The sequence below is a fragment of the Ambystoma mexicanum genome, chromosome 7p (assembly GCF_040938575.1).
Source record: "Ambystoma mexicanum isolate Mex_15411 chromosome 7p, UKY_AmexF1_1, whole genome shotgun sequence".
Taxonomy (NCBI): Eukaryota; Metazoa; Chordata; class Amphibia; order Caudata; family Ambystomatidae; genus Ambystoma; species Ambystoma mexicanum.
Window position 1 is genome coordinate 202164692 of NC_090939.1, and position 19143 is coordinate 202183834.

At 45.6% G+C, this 19143-nt stretch overlaps 1 protein-coding gene across 3 annotated transcripts in view; it reads left to right on the forward strand.

Moving 5' to 3' along the window:
- Positions 1-19143, forward strand: part of BRWD1 (bromodomain and WD repeat domain containing 1) — a 3236587-nt gene that overhangs the window by 489366 nt on the left and 2728078 nt on the right. The window lies entirely within an intron of this gene.

Consider the following 19143-nt stretch of genomic DNA (forward strand, 5'->3'; position numbering starts at 1 on the left):
ATTTAGTTGGTAGCTGTGGCTAAGCAGTCAGACCTATCTCAAGAGGGAGATGAGCAGTATTCAGCGTTTACACATTAGGACTACCATACTATGGGACAAGGAAACACTGACCAAAGCTTTGAATTAAAAAGAATATATATATTTATTTTACACACTCTGATGTTCACACACACATCACTATTATAAAAGCAAGTTAAATCAGTCAAGGAAAGTATACACAACTCCCTATTTAAATTGTAGACAAGTTTGAGCAAGAGTGAAAACTGAGCAAAACGGCACAGTGAAAACCAAGCAGAAATGGCCCTCTAACAATTTCTCGAGAGGGAGGAAAAGGACAAGTTATGCAGGAATATACTATTAAACACACCAGCAAAACTTCCCAAGAAGATTGTGAACAAATTAAGCAAGGAAGTACTTTAGCATGTATAATACTGAGGTGAAAACCGAGCAAAATAGCACTTCACAAGTTTAAAAAGAGGGAAGGAAAAGGTGGTTATAAGAGTTAGGTGCACCAACACATTTCTAGGTGAGAAGCAATCTAAAGAAGGCAGTTGTAACAGATTTAGCCAGAGTCAATAGGCATGTACCAGAGTCAGTGGTACAGGGCAAAGTGCCCAGGAGCAAAATGTTCTTGTCGCTGCAGTCAAGTCTTTGTTAAACGATTCGAAAAGGCGGTTGCAGAAGGTGAAAGACAAGGTTAGTTGATAGGGGCAACCAACCCAATAGGCAAGTAAAGGATTTAAAAGACCTTTAGCAGTACCCAACGAAAAGGGACCCTGGCGGAACAATGTCCCTTAAAAGTGGAAGAGGCTCCTGCGGTGGTGGTAGTTCCTGGCAGTTCCTGCAGTTCGGGAGATCCAGCAGAGGAAGCGAGGCTCTCATCGTGGAGGAAGGTTCAAGTTACTGCACTGCCCAGGGATGAAATCAGCCACGGTGCTGCCAAACGAATAAAAGGTATGCTCCTTTAAATCACGGTCCGGGTGGACGCGTGCCTGGCTATCCGGTCTCCTAGTGCTTGGCACTGGCGATTCGAACAAGGCAGCTCCTGGAAGGCGATTGGTGAACTGGTTGGCCCCCACCAGCTCAAGCGAAGAAGACTCTTGCAGGTGAAGATCTTCTCTAGTCGTTGGAGAAAAGTGATAAGGATCTGCAGCAGGGCTTCACCGGTGGTTGTCGTTGCAGATGTCTTTGGCTTTTCTCCTCTTCGGCTTCTTAGTTCCAGTGGTGACGTATTGTCCTCCAGTCCTCAGGACCCTGCTTTTATGCAGCAAGACCCCCATTCATACAGCTTAGCTGTCACTCACACAGTGGGGTGGCTCTCCTGGCGGGAGAACCCCCAGCCTATCAGGGCAGAGTGCCACTTGGGTTGCATAGGCAACCCTGTCCAGGGTGCCTATTCCCCCTCCCACACATCCTGTCTACCCCAGACTCTGGCGCTGAGAGGAGGGCTTCTATGCAGAAGCCCGCCTAAAGGATGAACAAAGGATCCCCGACCTGGGTTAGGACTATAGAGAAAGACACAAGAAAGAAATATAATTAAAGTTCTGGCAATAAAAACCTACCGGAGTAAAGTTAATATTAAAATATACTGGTGGTATGTTAGAGGCTGTCAGTAAAAGTGGTAGCCTCCAACAATGGGAAAATCCCATAGGATAATATTTGCGGTCGAATATTTACAGTAGTAACCACTGCCACCAGCCAGAAACTTTTGAGAGGGACTGTACGGTACCCCCTCGAAAATGAACACTAGGGAAAAACTTTTTACCCTTCCCAGTACCTCCATAGTAAGATGGCTTGTGTACTGGTTTTGTTCATAAGATTTGACTAGTAAAGTCAATGGGGACTTTACATGCCCTGGGAGACAGTAGTCAGTTCCAGGCTAAGGAGTCTGTTTGGGGGTCGCTACGACACCCCTGTGGTACGGCACGCAGGGTGCTGTGTACCACACATGTAAAAAGATGATTCATATGAGGGTGAGAAAAACCCCATATACCATAAGCACACACACAAGATAGCCTAAAACACACACTTGCAATCTGCGTAAGAGTGGGGAAAAAAGGGTCTCACTCTTAGCAGGAGAAAAAAATAAACCCCTCAAATCCAGCAAAGCTGCTGGGGCACTCTATAGGTAAGGGAAATTAGCCATAGAAGAGAATTCTCTCTAACACTCGCCCCCTATCCCCCCCAGACTAAGGGACAGGAGGATCTAATCCACTCCTGGATGAGTCCCTTACCTCTAGTCGGTTAAAAACATCCTAGAGAGACCATCAGCATTTCGGTGTTGACATCCTGACCTGTGCTCAATGGTAAAATCAAACCCTTGGAGGCAGATTGACCATCTTAACAGTTTTGGGTTTTCCCCTTTCATTTGCATCAACCATCTCGAGGGTTGGTGGTCAGTCTGAATGGTGAAAGTAGAACCATACAAGTATGGCCTAAACTTCTTCAGAGACCACACAATGGCAAAGCATTCTCTCTCAATAGTTGCCCACCTTGTCTCAGGTTCCGTCAGTTTCCTACTGATGAAACAAATGGGGTGTTCCCTACCTTTCTCTTCCAGTTGACGAAGGACTGCACCTATACCTGTATTGGAAGTATCTGTTTGCACAATGAAGGATTGGTGGTAGTCAGGAGCTCTTAGAACTGGAGCTTGACAAATGGCTCTTTTTAGACTTTCAAAGGCCTGATTACACTCCTCATTCCATTTGACCTTTTTTGGAAACTTAGGGGAGGAGATCACATTCAGTGGAGAAGCTATGGTCCCATAGTTCTCAATGAAATTCCTGTGATACCCAGTGAGACCTAAGAAGGCTCTCCCCTGGGTTTGAGTAGTAGGTGTTGTCCAATTTTGCACAGCTTCTATCTTGCTGAGCAAAGACCTTATTTCACCACCTCCTACCTCATGTCCAAGGTAGACCACTGTACTCTGACCAATTTGACATTTGCTTGCCTTTATGGTCAGTTGCGCCTTCTCAAGAGCCTGCAAGACATATCCTAGGTGGTCAACATGTCCTTTCCAAGTAGGGCTGAACACTGCAATGTCATCCACGTATGGCATGCAGAAGTCCTCCATCCCATTCAGAAACTGGCTAACCATGCTTTGGAATGTAGCAGGTGCATTCTTTAAGCCAAAAGGCATAACCTTAAACTGGTATAAGCCAACTGGGGTGGAGAATGCAGTTTTCTCCTTGGCATGGTCTGTCAGGGCTATTTGCCAATAGCCTGACGTGAGATCAAATGTGCTGAGGGACTTGGCTGAACCAAGTCTGTCCACCAGCTCATCTGTCTTTGGCAAAGGATGGGCATCTGTCTTAGTGACTGCATTTAGAGCTCTATAGTCCACACAGAATCTCAACTTCTTGGATCTTGCCTTTGGTAATAACACAACTGGGCTAGACCATGGACTAGTAGAGGGTTCTATTACCCCGAGATCAAGCATCTTGTTGACCTCTCCTTTTTTGTGGGTCCTTACATTTTCTGACCCAAGGGGTCAAGCCTGGTGAAAGTGAAAACAAGGGGGCAAATTGATTTAACAAAACTTTGCACTCCTCCTGTTGTTCAGAAGTCAGATTAGAAGAGATTAACTCCTATTTGCTCATCTAAAGGCTTTCCTCCGAGAAGGTCAGGCAGAGGTTCACTCTCCTCCTCTTGAGCTGAAGCTAGAAGCAAAGCTCCCAGTTCTGGTCTCGAGACCTAAGCTTTTAGACGGTTGGTGTGAAAGACTATGGGAGCCTCCTTAGGATTGCCCAAGTCCTCCAGATAGTTGACCTCTCCAAGTTTTCCCACAATCTTGAAGGTTCCTCTCCACTTGTCCTGCAAGGCCCTCTGCCTTGTTGGCACCATAACAAGAACTAGCTGGTCTTGAGTGAACTCAGCCATGTTGGCCTTCTGGTCATGCCAATGCTTAACCAGAGCCTGACCTGCTTTCAAGTTTTCACTTGCCTCAGGCATCATGTGTGACATTCTCCTCCGGAGTCCTATTATGTGACATTCTCCTCCGGAGTCCTATTACATAGTCAGTCACTCTGACTGACTTGGGGGAAGGAGCACTCTCCAACCCCTCCTTGATCAGGGCCAATGGACCTCTGAGCGGATGGCCATAGAGAAGTTCAAAGGGACTGTAACCCACTCCATCCTGAGGGACTTCTCTATATGCAAAGAGAAGGCATAGCAATAGAAGATCCCACTTTTTCTTAAGGGGGTCTTCTAGAGCTCCTATCATGCTCTTCATGGTTCTGTTAAACCTTTCTACCAACCCATTTGTCTGAGGGTGGTATGCTGGTGAGAACTTGTAGGCAACGCCACAGTTTTTCCGCATGGCCTTCATGTAGTGGGACATAAAATTTGACCCCCTGTCGGATATTACCTCCTTAGGAAAACCAACCCTCGTAAAGATACCAAGGAAGGCCTTAGCCACAGCTTGAGCTGTAACAGTCCTCATAGGAATTGCTTCAGGGTACCTAGTAGCATGGTCTACTACAACAAGGATGAACCTGTTGCCTGAAGAGGAAGGAGGGTCAAGAGGGCAGACAATGTCGATTCCCACCCTCTCAAATGGTACTCCCACCACAGGGAGAGGCACTAAGGTTCCATGTTATTGGAGCCACTCTTAACAGAAGTCTGTACCTCAGCCCCCGTTCTAGGCCAATAAAAGTAGAGGGAGAGCCTTTCCTTGGTCTTCTTGAAACTCAAGTGACCAGCCAAAGGTATCTCATGGGCTCGTTGCGAGAATTGGAGTCTGTTCTTTTGGGATAGTACACGTCTCTTGCAGTCTGCAGGAGTTGACTCAGTCGGTTCACTATAGAAGACGCCATCTTCCAAGTGTAACCTATACTTCCCAGGCTCTTGCCCTTCAAGCTAAGAAGCTGCCTGGTGGCGAAGACCTTCCAGAGTTGGACATTCTTTGTCCCCTCCTGAAGTCTGCCCTGTTGGGGCCATCTTCTACCAGTAAAGACTGCAGCTCAGGATGGTCCAAAGTGTCCAGATCACCAATAAGATCCTGGCCTCCTACTAGATCTGAATCCTTGGGTTCTAGTTCAGCCACACAGGGTGGCACCTCCCCCTCAGCCTCAGCTGGAGGTGGAATCACAGGTGTGATTTTTTTGCTAACCTTGGGGATTTTCCTGGTTGGCAGCACTGGAGTGCTTTCTGCTGGTTTCTTCTTAGAAGTCTTGGGTTTCCCCTTTGCTTCTGGGTGTCTCAAAATTGCAGTAAGTAACTCTAGTGGAGCAGGAGTGATTTCTTTTTCCATCATTTCCTCCGGAGAGCCTCTTAAGGTCCTCTCCCTTGCAGGTCTGGTGAGCTCCTGTAATCTCTTACTAGGAGGTCTGGAAGTACTTGACACTACTCCAAGATCTTTCAGATCATTGCCCAACAACACCCTTCTAGGTACTTCAGATTGGATACTAACAGGTATTCTGACAGTCATGTCATTGCACTGGATGAGAGGTGGTAACTGGGGAAGCATCTGCACAGGCCCTCCAGCTAACTTGGTGAGGCATTTGGGTGCCTTAGCAACATCCTCTACCTTGAAACATGATTCATCCACCACAGTTATGCTGGACCCAGTGTCCCTAATGGCAGGGGTCTCCTGACCATTGACTAGGACACTGTCCTTGTAATACTCTTTAGTATTATTTGGGATAGAATTATACACATCTAAATTCTGTTGTTCCCACAACCCCAAGGATACTAAAGATACACTAGCTGAGACTCGGATGGTGTCTTCAGCAAGTAGTTGAAGGTTTCCACTGGTGATTGGTACTTCCTCATCTGGAGTGAAGGCTAAGGACATTGTGGGGATCCCTGAAGGTTTACCCTTACATCTGGGATCCCTTTTCACGTGATCAGTTGAACCACAAACATAACATTTCCAAAATGTCTTTATGAATGGTGGTTTGCTCTGGGACCAGAAGGTACACTAGCCTGCTTAGGGTTCCCTTGTGGCTTACCCTTAGAATGTTGTTTGTGGCCCTTTGGAATTGGAATTATTTGAATCCTGTGCAGGTCCCTTAGGGAGCACTGCAGAAGATTAAGACTACAGGTATATGCAATAAATCCCCTTTGGTATCAGTCTGTACCACAAAGATTTAGTTGGTAGCTGTGGCTAAGCATTCAGACTTATCTCGAGAGGGAGATGAGCAGTATTAAGGGTTTACACATTAGGACTACAATACTATGGGACAAGGAAACACTGACCAAAGTTTTTTATCAAAAAGAATATATATATTTATTTTACACACTATGATGTTCACACACAAATCACTATTATAAAAGAAAGTTAAATGAGTCACAAAGTATACACAACTGCCTATTTAAATTGTAGACAAGTTTGAGCAAGAGTGAAAACTGAGCAAAACGGCACAGTGAAAACCAAGCAGAAATGGCAGTCTAACAATTTCTCAAGAGTGAGGGAAAGGACAAGTTATACAGGAATGGCAGAGCTTGAGTGGACCCGAGGTACAATGCAATCTGTGTAGGGGACCGACCAGGTTGGCACTGGAGGCCGCTGGAGAAGCCCAACAAGCCGTTTGGGAGAGGAGCTTCAAGAAACTGGCAAAGCCACACCGGGGCGCTTCTGAATATCCAGACAGCCATAAGATACACGAGGAACATTGTGTACGAGGCCTTGAACATTGATACGACTGCACAACGGTGCACAGGAACCCTGTTTTACACTCCCCATGGGGGAAGCCAGTGAGCAACGCCATCGGCATTGGACTGCAGCGGATTTGTAGCGGGCCAAATATCCCTGGACGACGTGACGGCGTGCCTACACCAGGCGACCCGTTCCTCTCTCACGTTGAGGTGGAAAGAGGATTACGGTTGCCGATTGGCGTCGGCTCGGCAGGAAAAAAAGGTTGTTGGTGACAGCCATGGACAGACTAAGGGTGAGGCTCGGCACACCACCACTGTAATGTCGGGAGCAACAAGGACCGACCTGAGCCTCATTGGCGTGCTGGTATGCGGGGGGGGGGGGCACCCTCGGGTCGATGTGAACTGCTGCAGCCTCGATTTTCACCCCCCCATTCTCCCACCCCCCCAAACGCCCCTGATCATCACACGTGGATCTTGCTCCGTGCCACAGTGCTGAGAGAGGTCTTTCGGACTTCGGCGGTTGAAGGGCCGCGGTGCCCTCCATCACACGCGGACAGTCAGGGAGCGGAGAACAGCTGGATACTAGAAAGGTAACCCCCCCCCCCGCTGCCTTGTGTGTGCCATAAATCCCAACGCACCATAATATTGCTGCATGAACTATACCCAAATTACTTTACACCTAGACACGAGAAACTAATGATACGCTGGCCTGGTAACGTGATATAGCAGTGCTGTACACCTAATGTGTTAGCTTACGCACTACCCCCTCCAAGTGACCCGAGACAACCCAGACTGTGATACTACTCTCGGGTCTGCTACTGCAGCTGAACTGTGAGACGCACCTGATGTGGCAAATGGAATATGACTGATTCTCGAGTCAACTAGACACCTGCTGTGAATTAACCAAAACGTGGGACATTCAGCTGGGCCTCAATTAAATTGCTGGTTTTAAACCCTGCGAGCTAGGAGGAAACATACCTTTGCTCGTAATACCTGTGATTATTAATGAGAATAGGGGTGGCAGAGACAATCAAAATCCAGTAGCCGAATTTGAGCTATCCAGAAATCAAGTGATACACTGCGACACAAAATTAACCCCAGGAAAGCTCTGACCAACTAATATGCGCGCAAGCAATATATAACAATAGAACAACCACGAGACATGGAAGAACACAATCCATTCACTGGGTACTGATACACAGAGAACACGTTTCAACACTATTCCGTTCCGACACATGGTTGGTCACTGCACACGACCACAGAGAAGCCGCCTGCGTTTAAATACGGGGTTGTGGACAACATTGAACCTCCCCACTTAAAAGCCCATATTGGAATATCCGCTTTGAAGGGCTGAACCATTTACAGTTTACACTGACAGTACGTGGTACCAACTTTGGTTACCATAAGCGTGTAGGCACCAACAGAAGATTACCCTACCTGAGATGGAGATAATCCACGCTGTAGTATGGCAACACGGAATACAAAGGGGTGCCGTATCGGGTAAACAAGATGACAAAGGGAGCAGGAGCAAAGATGGAAGGGCCCATGCAAGTTTCCACGGCGGGAACGCCGAACACGCCCACCACCCAAACTGAAAATGAGGCAGGGGACAGGGAAGACCACTTGACAACTATTGTACAAAATGGATTCCTCGCAATTAATGTCAAATTGTATGACATTGTTGGCATCATCGGCTCGCTTAAGGCAAGGGTCGATAAAGAAAGCTCACGCATCACGCAGGCTGAGGGTAGAATCCGTTCCAATGAAGATGCGATCTCCCATTATGGCAGAGACATTGCATAATTAAAAGTAGACCTCTCTAAGTTACAGAACAAATGTGAGGATCTTGAATCCCGATCTAGAAGAAATAATATTTGCATTGTAGGGGTTTCAGAACAATTTGGCAAAGGTGCAATCGAAACTCACTTTGAATCTCTCCAAGTCTCTTTGGTCCGGAATCCTTTTCGGAACATTTCCTGATCGAAGGAGCACACCGTACCCTTTCCCCGGTTCCCAAACCTGGGGCACCACCCTGTAGGATTATTGCTTGCCTCCTTAATTAGAGCTAGAGACAAGATACTTAAAATAGCTAGAGAGCAAGGTACCCTGCACCATGAGGAGAACCGGATACATATATATTGGGATTTCGCTGCAGGCGTTCAAGCTAACAGAAGATACTATGAACCAGTCAAAAGGCTACTTCGGGCACGCAAGGTGCCCTATGCCCTGATTTTCCCTGCTAAGATGAGGATCCAGCATGGGGTAAGAGCGCATTTCTTTGAGACACCGACAGCTGCTACAGCCTGTATCAAAGCTTCCATACCCTCCCTCCCAGAGACCGCAGACCAAACCAGAACAGAAACCCCCGACATGAAGAGGAACAAGACCCAGCAGATTGAACAATACACATGATAATATCCTTTATATTGGTTGAAATATTCTAGTAGGTGGCCCTTTCTGTGACCCTTGTAACTGGTTTCAGATTCCTGACCAGGTCAGACAAGTAGCGGCAAATGGCAACATCTGGAAGGATCCACAACTTTGAATGGGAACATTGTCTAGATCAGGTTGATGATGCGGGAGGTGGGTGGGTGGAGGGGAGTGTGGGAAGTTTTGTTCATGTTTTTTAAGGGGGAAGTGGATGTGATGGAAACACGATTCCAAGTTGTGGGAGCTACAGTATTCTCCCGAGCTAGGGCAGACAACATTACTACAGGGACTACTCTACGCAGGCCAGATGGATGCTTATTCTGATACACCCAGCTCTGGGTTTTCAATGCGTGGGTAGCAAAACAGACCCCCAGGGAGGATATGTGGTGGTCTGGGGTACGGTAGCTGGGCAGCCCATCACCGTGGTTAATACCTATGTCTCTAACATAGATGATCCAAACTTTTATCTCACTATTTTGGATATACTTATAAATTTAGAGGAGGCATGGATAATATGGGGGGGGAGATTTCAACACAGTTCTTGACCCCATTATGATAGATCCTCTACGGTTATTAGACCACCCACTAAAGCAGCCATTACCCTTAAACAAATACAGACACAATCATCATTGATCGATGCATGGACATTACACCCGTATGAGGAACAATACACGTATTACTCCTCTATCCATGATTTGGAATCACGTATTGACTATTGGCTTCTCTCTTCCTCTACTACTAACTCACTGATGCACTGTGACATTTACCCTCGTACACTCAGCTCATTTCCCGATAGCACTGACACTGGGGCTGTGTGACTCACCTAAACCGGCTAGAAGATGGAGGATGCCGGCGAATATTCTCAACGACCCTAATGCAACGGAGACCTTGCATGTTCAAATTACAGAATTCTTTACTAACAATGTGTGTTTTGTTGCCCGATACTAGAAGCTCTGGGAGACGTTTAAGGTCTGGGTGAGAGGGGCTCTTATATCTAAAACTATGGGCCTTCTAAAGTCTGTGAGACTTGGAACTTGCAGGGATCGAAACAAAACTACGGGGTCTAGAGATCACTTGCAGTAATACTCATAATGAGGATGTACTGGCTGAAATCAATAAATTGATACACTAGTTCAATAAACTTGCTGCTAGAGAAATACAGTACATAGCAGCTCCCGTTGGGGCACGTAGGTACGGGGAGGGGAATAAAGCAGGACAATCTCTTGCCAACTTCATCAGAACAGATGGGCAACGTCACCCAATTACGAGCATTCTGACGACAAATGGCACTGTCCTCGCGAAGGAGAATGAAATAAATCAGGAATTCACAAAGTTTTATACCAAACGGTACTCTAATCAGGATACTAAATTAGTAACAAATACATGATTATCTCAACGAAACTACCTTCTGAGGTCAAAAAAGCCCTCGAACAACCGATTACTTGTGAAGAGAGAGTTGAGGTGATTAAGGCTGTCATCGGGGAAGGCACCAGGTACGGACGGACTAGGAGCCAAACTCTATAAATAATTCCAGGCTGACCTTGCCCCTATACTTTTGAAAGTGTGGGAGGAAGCATTAGAATACGGTGTACTACCGGTGTCTATGAGGGAGGCTGTGATTACGGTATTGTTAAAACCTAGACTATCTCAGCAAGACATGTCCTCCTGCAGGCCCCTGTCACTAATCAATTCTGATGCCAAAATATTTGCAAAGGTACTGGCCAACAGGTTATTACCGAATGTGCTGACCCTAGTCTATCCAGACCAGTGAGGATTTGTACCAACCCGATCCCCCGCCCTGAACCTTCGAAGGCTATTCGGAGTCATGGCACAAATAGACCCAGGTGCAAATGCTGCTGTGGTCTCCTTGGATGCTAACAAGGCCTTTGACTCTGTATCATGGGAATACCTATTCGCGGTTCTGGAAAAGTTCGGAATGGGCCCTTATTTCATAAGATGTGTTTGACTGCTAAACACAGCACCTGGTGCTAGAGTCCTTACGAATCGGACGATATCCGAGATGTTTTTGTTGGGAAGACACAAGACAGGGTTGCCCATTCTCTCCCATATTGTTTGCTTTAACTATCGAGCCAATGGTGGCGTTCATACGCCAGAAACATGGCGACGGGGTATAAGAATGACCTGCCTGACCCAATCAATATCATTGTATGCAAATGACGCACTCTTATACATTAGAAACATCGAGACAAATCTGGCACCCATCATGGTAGACATACAAAACTTTGCTGAATATTCAGCATATAAAATGAATAACACTAAGTCGGAGATATTCCCGTTGACCCCCAACACAGAATGCACTGCAAACACATTTGGGCTCGATTGGTCTGCACAACACATCCGATACTTGGGCATATTGATCTCTAAAGGGAAAAATACACTATACACAGACAATTATGAACAATTAATCCAATCTCTTACTACGAAACTCCAAGTGTGGACCAGACTTCCCATCTCATTATACGGCAGGATAGCTATCCTTCAAATGATAGTTCTTTTAAAGATCCTTTATTTATTTAGTAATATACCCATATGGCCAGGCAGGATGTTGGAACCCAACTGGATGGAGTATGCTGTCCCTTCTACAACATGGACATTGGGTAGGCACCCAGACACCCCTGCACCTGCAGGGATGGAATAGTGCGTGGACCCTAGCAGTCCTATCGGAAGGCAGTGATATAGAAAGCCTGAGCCATTGAGAATGGGATGGGAGTAGTTTGACAACCCCTGCTATCCATCAAATCCCAGAAACTTAAATGGAGGGGACTTAAAGCAGAGGGGATCCGCTGTTAGATCTTCCACTTCACAGTCTAGAGGGAGAGGATGATTACGCTTAGACGCAGGCTTATTGCTCACCTATGCAGAACCAGAATTCAAGGGAGACGGCCCGAACATAACCACAGAGAGAGACTGAAAGAACGTGGAACCAAGGGACCCAGTGGGGTGCTGAAATATAGCTGACAGAACAACACTGAATGACTGTATGGACATATTCTTAATTTCGTTTTTCAGACCACCTTGTCCACTGTTGAAATTAATTTTCTTAATCTGCCCTGTGGACAGATTCTGAGAGGCGACCCTATTCTGGTGAACAGGGATAGACACTAATGTCTAGACAAACTCTGTCAAGGTAGTGTGACTTAGCAGTAAAGCCTAGACTTCAGAGAGTGTGGGATTTTGTTAAGCACAAAGCACACTCCATAATACAAATTAGGTAGAATATATACAAATACAATTATTTATTCTTGGGTTGGACAACTCTTAGCAATTAAAAAATAAAGGTAAGTATAACCACAAGGTACTACCTTTCCAGCCTCCACACATGGGAGTGGTGGCACAGTGCAAAATGCAACTACACTTGAGCAGTATACGCATTGTTGATGCCAAAAAAAAAAAACAATCCGAGGACGTTGACGCATGAAAGGATCATGGGTCCCTTTTATATGTATAGGATAAGACACAGGGTAAAAGTAATGTCCCTTTTTTATCTGAAATAAACAAGATACAGTACTTCAACCCAAACCATTAGATGGCGGCCTATGCTCAAAGCATGTGGTTTGAAGCATATACAAGCCACACAAAGAGGATTACTGGGTGTGAATCAGTGCAAATTCACGTGCTTTGCATAGGCTGCCATCTAGTGGTTGGCTTGGAGCATTACATTTTGTTTTTAGAAATCAAACACAGGTGTAAACAGGACTATCTGTCACAACAATCCTATTCACAGTGGTACTCCTTATCCTTCACTTGTTGACGTCACCCAGCGCCGCAATGGACATTTTTCAAAACATTCGGAGAAAGCCAAAGAAGTGGAAGCCGCAATTCCCTTCATTCTTCTGCGTTTACTAGGGCATGTGGGAAGGGTGAATATAAACACTATCTTTTTTTCTTTTGGTTTTACTGTTCCTGACCCCTAAATGAAGAATACCTGTTTTAAATTCTGCCCATAGTAAATCTTGAAGGACAACAATTTCCGCTGGATCACTCTGAGGACTGCTGGAGGGCATGCCAAAAATTAAACTCGAAAAACTCTAAGGGACCGTCGGCAGAAACGCTTGGATAATTTTACCATGCAAGCTGAATCTGCAGAGGGTGAGGGCCAGCACAACTGTGCAGTCTCTCGAAGTCTAGGTATCGACATATGTGGACATACTTGTCTCGAAGGACCCACGCGTAGAGGCACCTACAGACAAGCCCCTCACGCCCCAGCCTCCAGCTCAGAAGACTCATCTTAACTACAAGTCAGGAAGAAGACATCAGGTGACCACTAGGCTGCACAGTAACATGGCCTGAAACACGCACCATCATTCTGAGCTGTTGCTCCAAGTGCGTCAAACACACTTCGCAGTGCAGAATAAGTCTTGCACACAAAGTTCAGAAACCTCTGACATCGTCAAAAACAATGCGCAGTTAAAGCAAGTCTGCTCAGTCAGACCAAATGACATTGAAAAAGGCCGCATCCAGCCAACAGGGTACATACACCTAGGCTACACCATCCTGATCTGTGAATTTGCAGCTGAAGGGGGTAGTGGATTTTTCGCAGTTGGGGGAGGATTGGGCTGAAAAAGAGGACATCCTTCCTAGTGAGGTCAGCGCCGCACGATCCGAGGGCAACGCTCCTAGACAGGTTCAGACTCCACGGCAAGCCGAGCGCGAAGCTCCATGTCAAATCTCAATCATCAGACTCCATCCCAAAACCCAGTAACAGAACGCTCTATGGTGAATTTCAAGAGTACTATGCGGAAAATTGTCTCTTTCATGGAGGACTACGAACTCCAAGCACAAAAAAGACACTTGCATGTGGATGTGCAGGCCAGAGAACAATTTCCAGACACTTACTCTGACACTCAGTGTGTGTGTGTGTGTGTGTGTGTGTGTGTGTGTGTGTGTGTGTGTGTGTGTGTGTGTGTGTGTGTGTGTGTGTGTGTGTGTGTGTTCTAGATGATTGCATCATGCATACTCCAGACAAGGAGTCGTCTCTGGTTTTCTCGTGACTGACCGAAGATCACTACAAATATACAGCCCTTAATAAAATTGGCAAAAAACATGGAATTAATAGAAGATAAGGGGTAAAAAAAGCAAATTTCTCGCTTTCTTACTACTGCAATCAGTCAAAAAAGAAATTGGTCATTTGCTACTAAACCTATACTAAGGGTATAGAGAAAAGGTTTCACCTTTCACCCTCAGATCAAGTTTATATTAGAGGCAAGCAGCACCAGACTCGCTCGTGGTCACTACCGCTAGAAAGTGGGCTAATGCTCCTCTGTCACTGAAAACCCTCCCAATAAGGAGGAGGGCACTCCATCATCTAGGGTTTTCAATCAACAAGGTCAAAATAAGTCTCATACCTTCTCAAACCAAAACCTTCTTTAGGCCGATTCTGGACACAAAAGGCGCAATAGCCTACCCCACGCAAGAGAGTGCAGCCAAATGATTGTGCAGAAAGTCATGAGGCTGTTTGGCGTGATGGCCTCATGTATTTACATCTTGCCTCTGATATGACTAAACATGTGCACACTTCAACAATGGCTCACAGACCAGTCTCAAGTGTGTGGTGAATAGGACAGTCTAGTGGTAGTGTTGAAAAGGGTGGTAAAAGGTCTGAAAAGGTGGACAGAAGCACACATACTAAACGGCAGACTTTTGAACATCCGGCCAGTACCAATAACAATCACTACATACGACTTTCGGGTTGGATGGGGAGCCCATTGTAAGGCGTGTGGTTACAACTTCAAGCAAAGCGGCACATAAATGTGTTAAATGTTCTAGCCATAGAAAAAGTGCTTTACTCTTTCCAGAGCCACATTCAGGACAAGAACGTCCACAACACCATTACCATGTTCTATATAAATGGACACACACTCAAGACCCCTGTCTATACTGACACAAATAACTTTCCACTGGTGCACCACAAGGAATGTCTTCCTTCAAGTGCAAGTTGTACCAGGAGATTACTGCTTATCAGACAGCATATGCAGGCTTCTTGTTCAAAGTAGTGACCGAGAAGTAGACATAAACACACTCAAACAGATTTTTGCCGTTTGGGCCATTCCCTCAGTTGAACAGCCCAGAAAGCCAAATGCCCAACAATTGCATCAAGGCACCCACAGAAGTGGTCACTAGGGAATGCCCTATGAATGAAATGGTCCTGGCTATTTTCTTATGTATTTCCTCCTAATCCTATATACACAGAATAGCGCAGAAACTGATATGCAAACAATTAACACTGATTCCTATTGCACCAATGCGGGCAATAAGCTGAAAATGGTGGTTCAACCACCAGTCAAACTCTGCTGTTGCGTCATTAAGTTGTGTATTTGTCAGAGTCAAATCACACCCAAACCCTGCGCAAACTGAATTTGGCAGCATGGCTCCTGATGTCAAAGGGTTTGGCCATTTACAATGACCTCAAAGATGCATGGATTTCTAAAAAGAGGAACACAAACCTAACACCAGACACTGCAACTACAATAAATAGAAATGGTTTGTCATCTGGTGTTCCAAAACATGTCAATTCAATTAACTGCACTCCAGCATATAGTCATATATCTGCTGTAACTATTGGACTCTGGGCTAGTTTATAATTCCCTTTAAGTACACCTGGCAGCATTTACTACTTCTCAACATAGTCTCTTGGTGGAAAAAAACTGTTGCAGCTTTTATGGCAGGGGTGAAATGCATATACCCACCAATCTCTTACCCTCGACCTGACATCTTTTAAGGGCCACACTTATAAAGTTGCTTTCTTGATAGATGTTTCATCTATCTTAAACATCTGTGAACTGTAGGCTTTATCAGTTATTAACTGTTTCAGAATTCATAAACATAATGTGGCCCTAAGAATGCATCCACAGTTCTCACCTAAATACATTTCCAAATTCTATGGTAATCTGTTGAGTCTCCAGCTTTTATTCCCAACTCGCAAAGTAGGTCAGAACACTCTTGATGTAAGAGCAGTCCTGTTATACCTTAGCAAAATGAATAACCTAGTCCACTGTGCCTTTCCTCCCTATTAACCGGTAAGCAGCTTGCCGTGTACGTTGTTTGTCTGGCCATCTCAGTGGCTCATTCCAAGAATGCCGCTACAGTGGTACACCTAGACTCAGCCCTTCCAAAGATGGCCGCCAACACAGGCTATGGATCTGTGGCCGTTGCTGTGGCTGACGTCCTGCTGGGGATCTTTCCGGGCTAGCGGATATTCGCTCTGCATCTTAATACTCCTGCTTTCTTAGAGCGTTCACTTCATTGTACCGTGAGACAATTGTTTTCAGGTCCTGGGTTTCCCTCCTTTTCTTGATCCTTTCTGTCCATTTGTTGGTCTGCCAAGTTCTTGCCTTATTTTCGTTTTTTCTCAATGATTCCCTTTCGCCCTAGAACCCAACCATGCTGTTCCTTCATAGTACTTTTTGCCAGTACCTTTTGTTGCTCTTCTACGCTACTGCTCCTGCCCTTCCTTATTGCACACTGTGATTGTTCTATCCTGAATATTGGCCCGCTGCCTTGAAGTTGGCTCTGCGCTTCATATCACCCCCAGTAAACATAACCTTTACTTTTTCAGCACCTCCTTTTTCCTCCAGATCTTCCCATTAACCACAGCTCCCTGTGATGTGTTGTCTCAACCAGAAGTCCACTGCGGAGAATCTGGCAGACGGGTCTTAACCAGCATGTACATCTTGGTGCCAGGATCCACTCGTAAGGCCAGTTGCTGATAAATTGAGATGCCAGTGACAAAATACCAAATGGAGCAGATCCGAGAACTGGTTTTGGCCCTACAGACCATGACCACTGATGTTTGCGCATTGAAGGTAGAGAATTGCGTTTTGAGATAGCTAGTTACTGTAAAGAAGCAGCAACCCTAGAGACACCCTCTCCTCGCCTGGTAACAGGACTTTGCGAAGGGTTTGCACAATGCCTGCAACATTTCCTTGATGGCTACGTAATACAATTTGCTTTCAGACCCTTGATGTATTCTATAGCTGATGCTAAGGTGTGGGATATTCTTTTTCCAATGGATTCTCTTTTTCCACGGTTTCCTCATCTTCGATATATTCTTTCTGTGGCAGAAGATTTTGGAAACTTTGACAGCAGGTGGTGCCTTGATGCCGGGGCTATGACAGTCCTCTGCGCTGTTCGTCGTAAAGTCCGGACGTGACATTGGTGTCAGTACTATGAGTGACCTGTTGGTATTGTCACTTATTATACTCTTGGATCCTCTGTGCATGTGGCCAGGGAAAGTACATCGCTTTTGGATCCTGACCATATGGGTGGAGAAGCGAGGGAGGATCAACTGGGTGGAAGGTGCTTGAGGATTGTGATGCCCTCGGGCGAGACCTGGTCCCCCTTTTCCCATTGACAACCTAACCCTCCCCCGAACTGTATGGACTATTGTAAGCCAGCTCCCCTCACCCCACATGGGACACTTCACATTACTGAGACGAGGAAAAGGAGACAGAGTAATGCACACTAGACCATGTTACCACTTCAATACTGGGACAAGGAAGATGCCTGTAAAAGGTAGTGAAGGTCACACATTTCCTCTTTTTGAAAATCAGTTTATTGGCATTTCGGTTATGACGTCACACAAATTTCAACATGGCTCTTTTCCTAGTCACAATTATAACAATATCCCATATTGTTTGGTTTATTTTGATTTTGCCATCAGATGTAGCTTTTTCTGGTTTATCACTTTGAGGTTGTGTTAAGTGATCTGGTTTGTCTGTGTCAAGGTGTTTTTTTGATTTGTCATCCAACATTTTCTTTGTGATTGTTGTCAGGGTATCTGTAAGGTTTTGTTTATCTACCTGATCAATTCTTTTGATTTCTGCCAGTCGGCTTTGCCAGCTCCTGGAATCTTCTGCCTCATAGTTGAAGCGTTCTTGTATCGTACCTATGAAGGCTTCAATATTGATTTGTTTTGTTAGGATCATAGCCAATAGGGTCGCTTGGTCTTTTGTAGAATCTACCATTGCTTCTTGGATCTTAAGGAAGGGTACCATGGCTAATGAAAGAACAGCCACTAGCGTGTTTTGGAGGTCCAGCATTGTGGTTGGAATTCTTTCTGGGGTCTCAGTGAGAATGTTCGTTGGAATCTCGTCTATTGCAGGTTGATTGTCCATTGGTGAGGATTTTGATGTGGAGACATGGGGGGGCGTGAGAGGTTTTAATGTGCATGGATTTGAGTTTGTTGATTGGCGTCGATGTGCTATTTGTTGCCATTGTTTTGTTGATCTTTGGGCCACCAAAAATTTCTTTTCTTCGTTCCTGTGAGTCCATAATTGCATCTATTTCCGTGATTTCGAGATAGGTGGGCCACACGGTTTTCTAGTTGTTTGTTTGTGTTTTGTTGTGGAGAATCTAGCAGGTAATAAGACGTTTGCCATTGTTGTTTTGCATTGTGCGCTCTTTGCTGTAAAGATGGGGTACAGGGTAAATCCGGGTATGTCCTTGAGCGATTTTTTTGTAGCTTGTGTGGATGTCAGTGTGTAAAGGAGGCACACTGTTTTGAGTTGCTAAATCGGTCTGCTTAGTTTTATTTTTTTATTATTTCGTTGCAGGTTTTATATCAGATTGTTCATCCTTTCCTGTTGAGTTTTGTATAAGTGCCGTGATTATTCTGTCTTTGACTCAGCAAGGGGCGGTTGGTCGGTCTTGTTTGTTGTGTTAGCAAGGGTGCTACGGTGATCTTGATTGGGGCTTGCAGCTGGATCGATACATATGGGGTTTTTTGGCACATTAGCTAGTGTCTCTTCCAATTTTTCCTGTAATCTAGTGCGGGGTTTAGTGGAGTCCATTATCTCTCTCGCAATTAGATCAATACTATACAGTTGTGTTGAAAGAAAGTTATTGTGCTTACCGCGTCACCAGCCGTAAACGGCAGCAAACAGCGTCTGTAGAACGCCCTTTACACCGACGGGCTTAACGCCGCAAGGGCAGTCGGGTCTTCTTTTTGACCGTGCTTCCGGGGGGGCGTGGCTTGTTGCTACCACGTGATGCGCAACGGTTGTTGGGCACGCTCGCTTCAAACTGCTACGGCTCTAGCCACAGTCCGACGCGAATCAGAGCGTGACAGGCAATTACTTCGAGGTATTCAGGTGCACA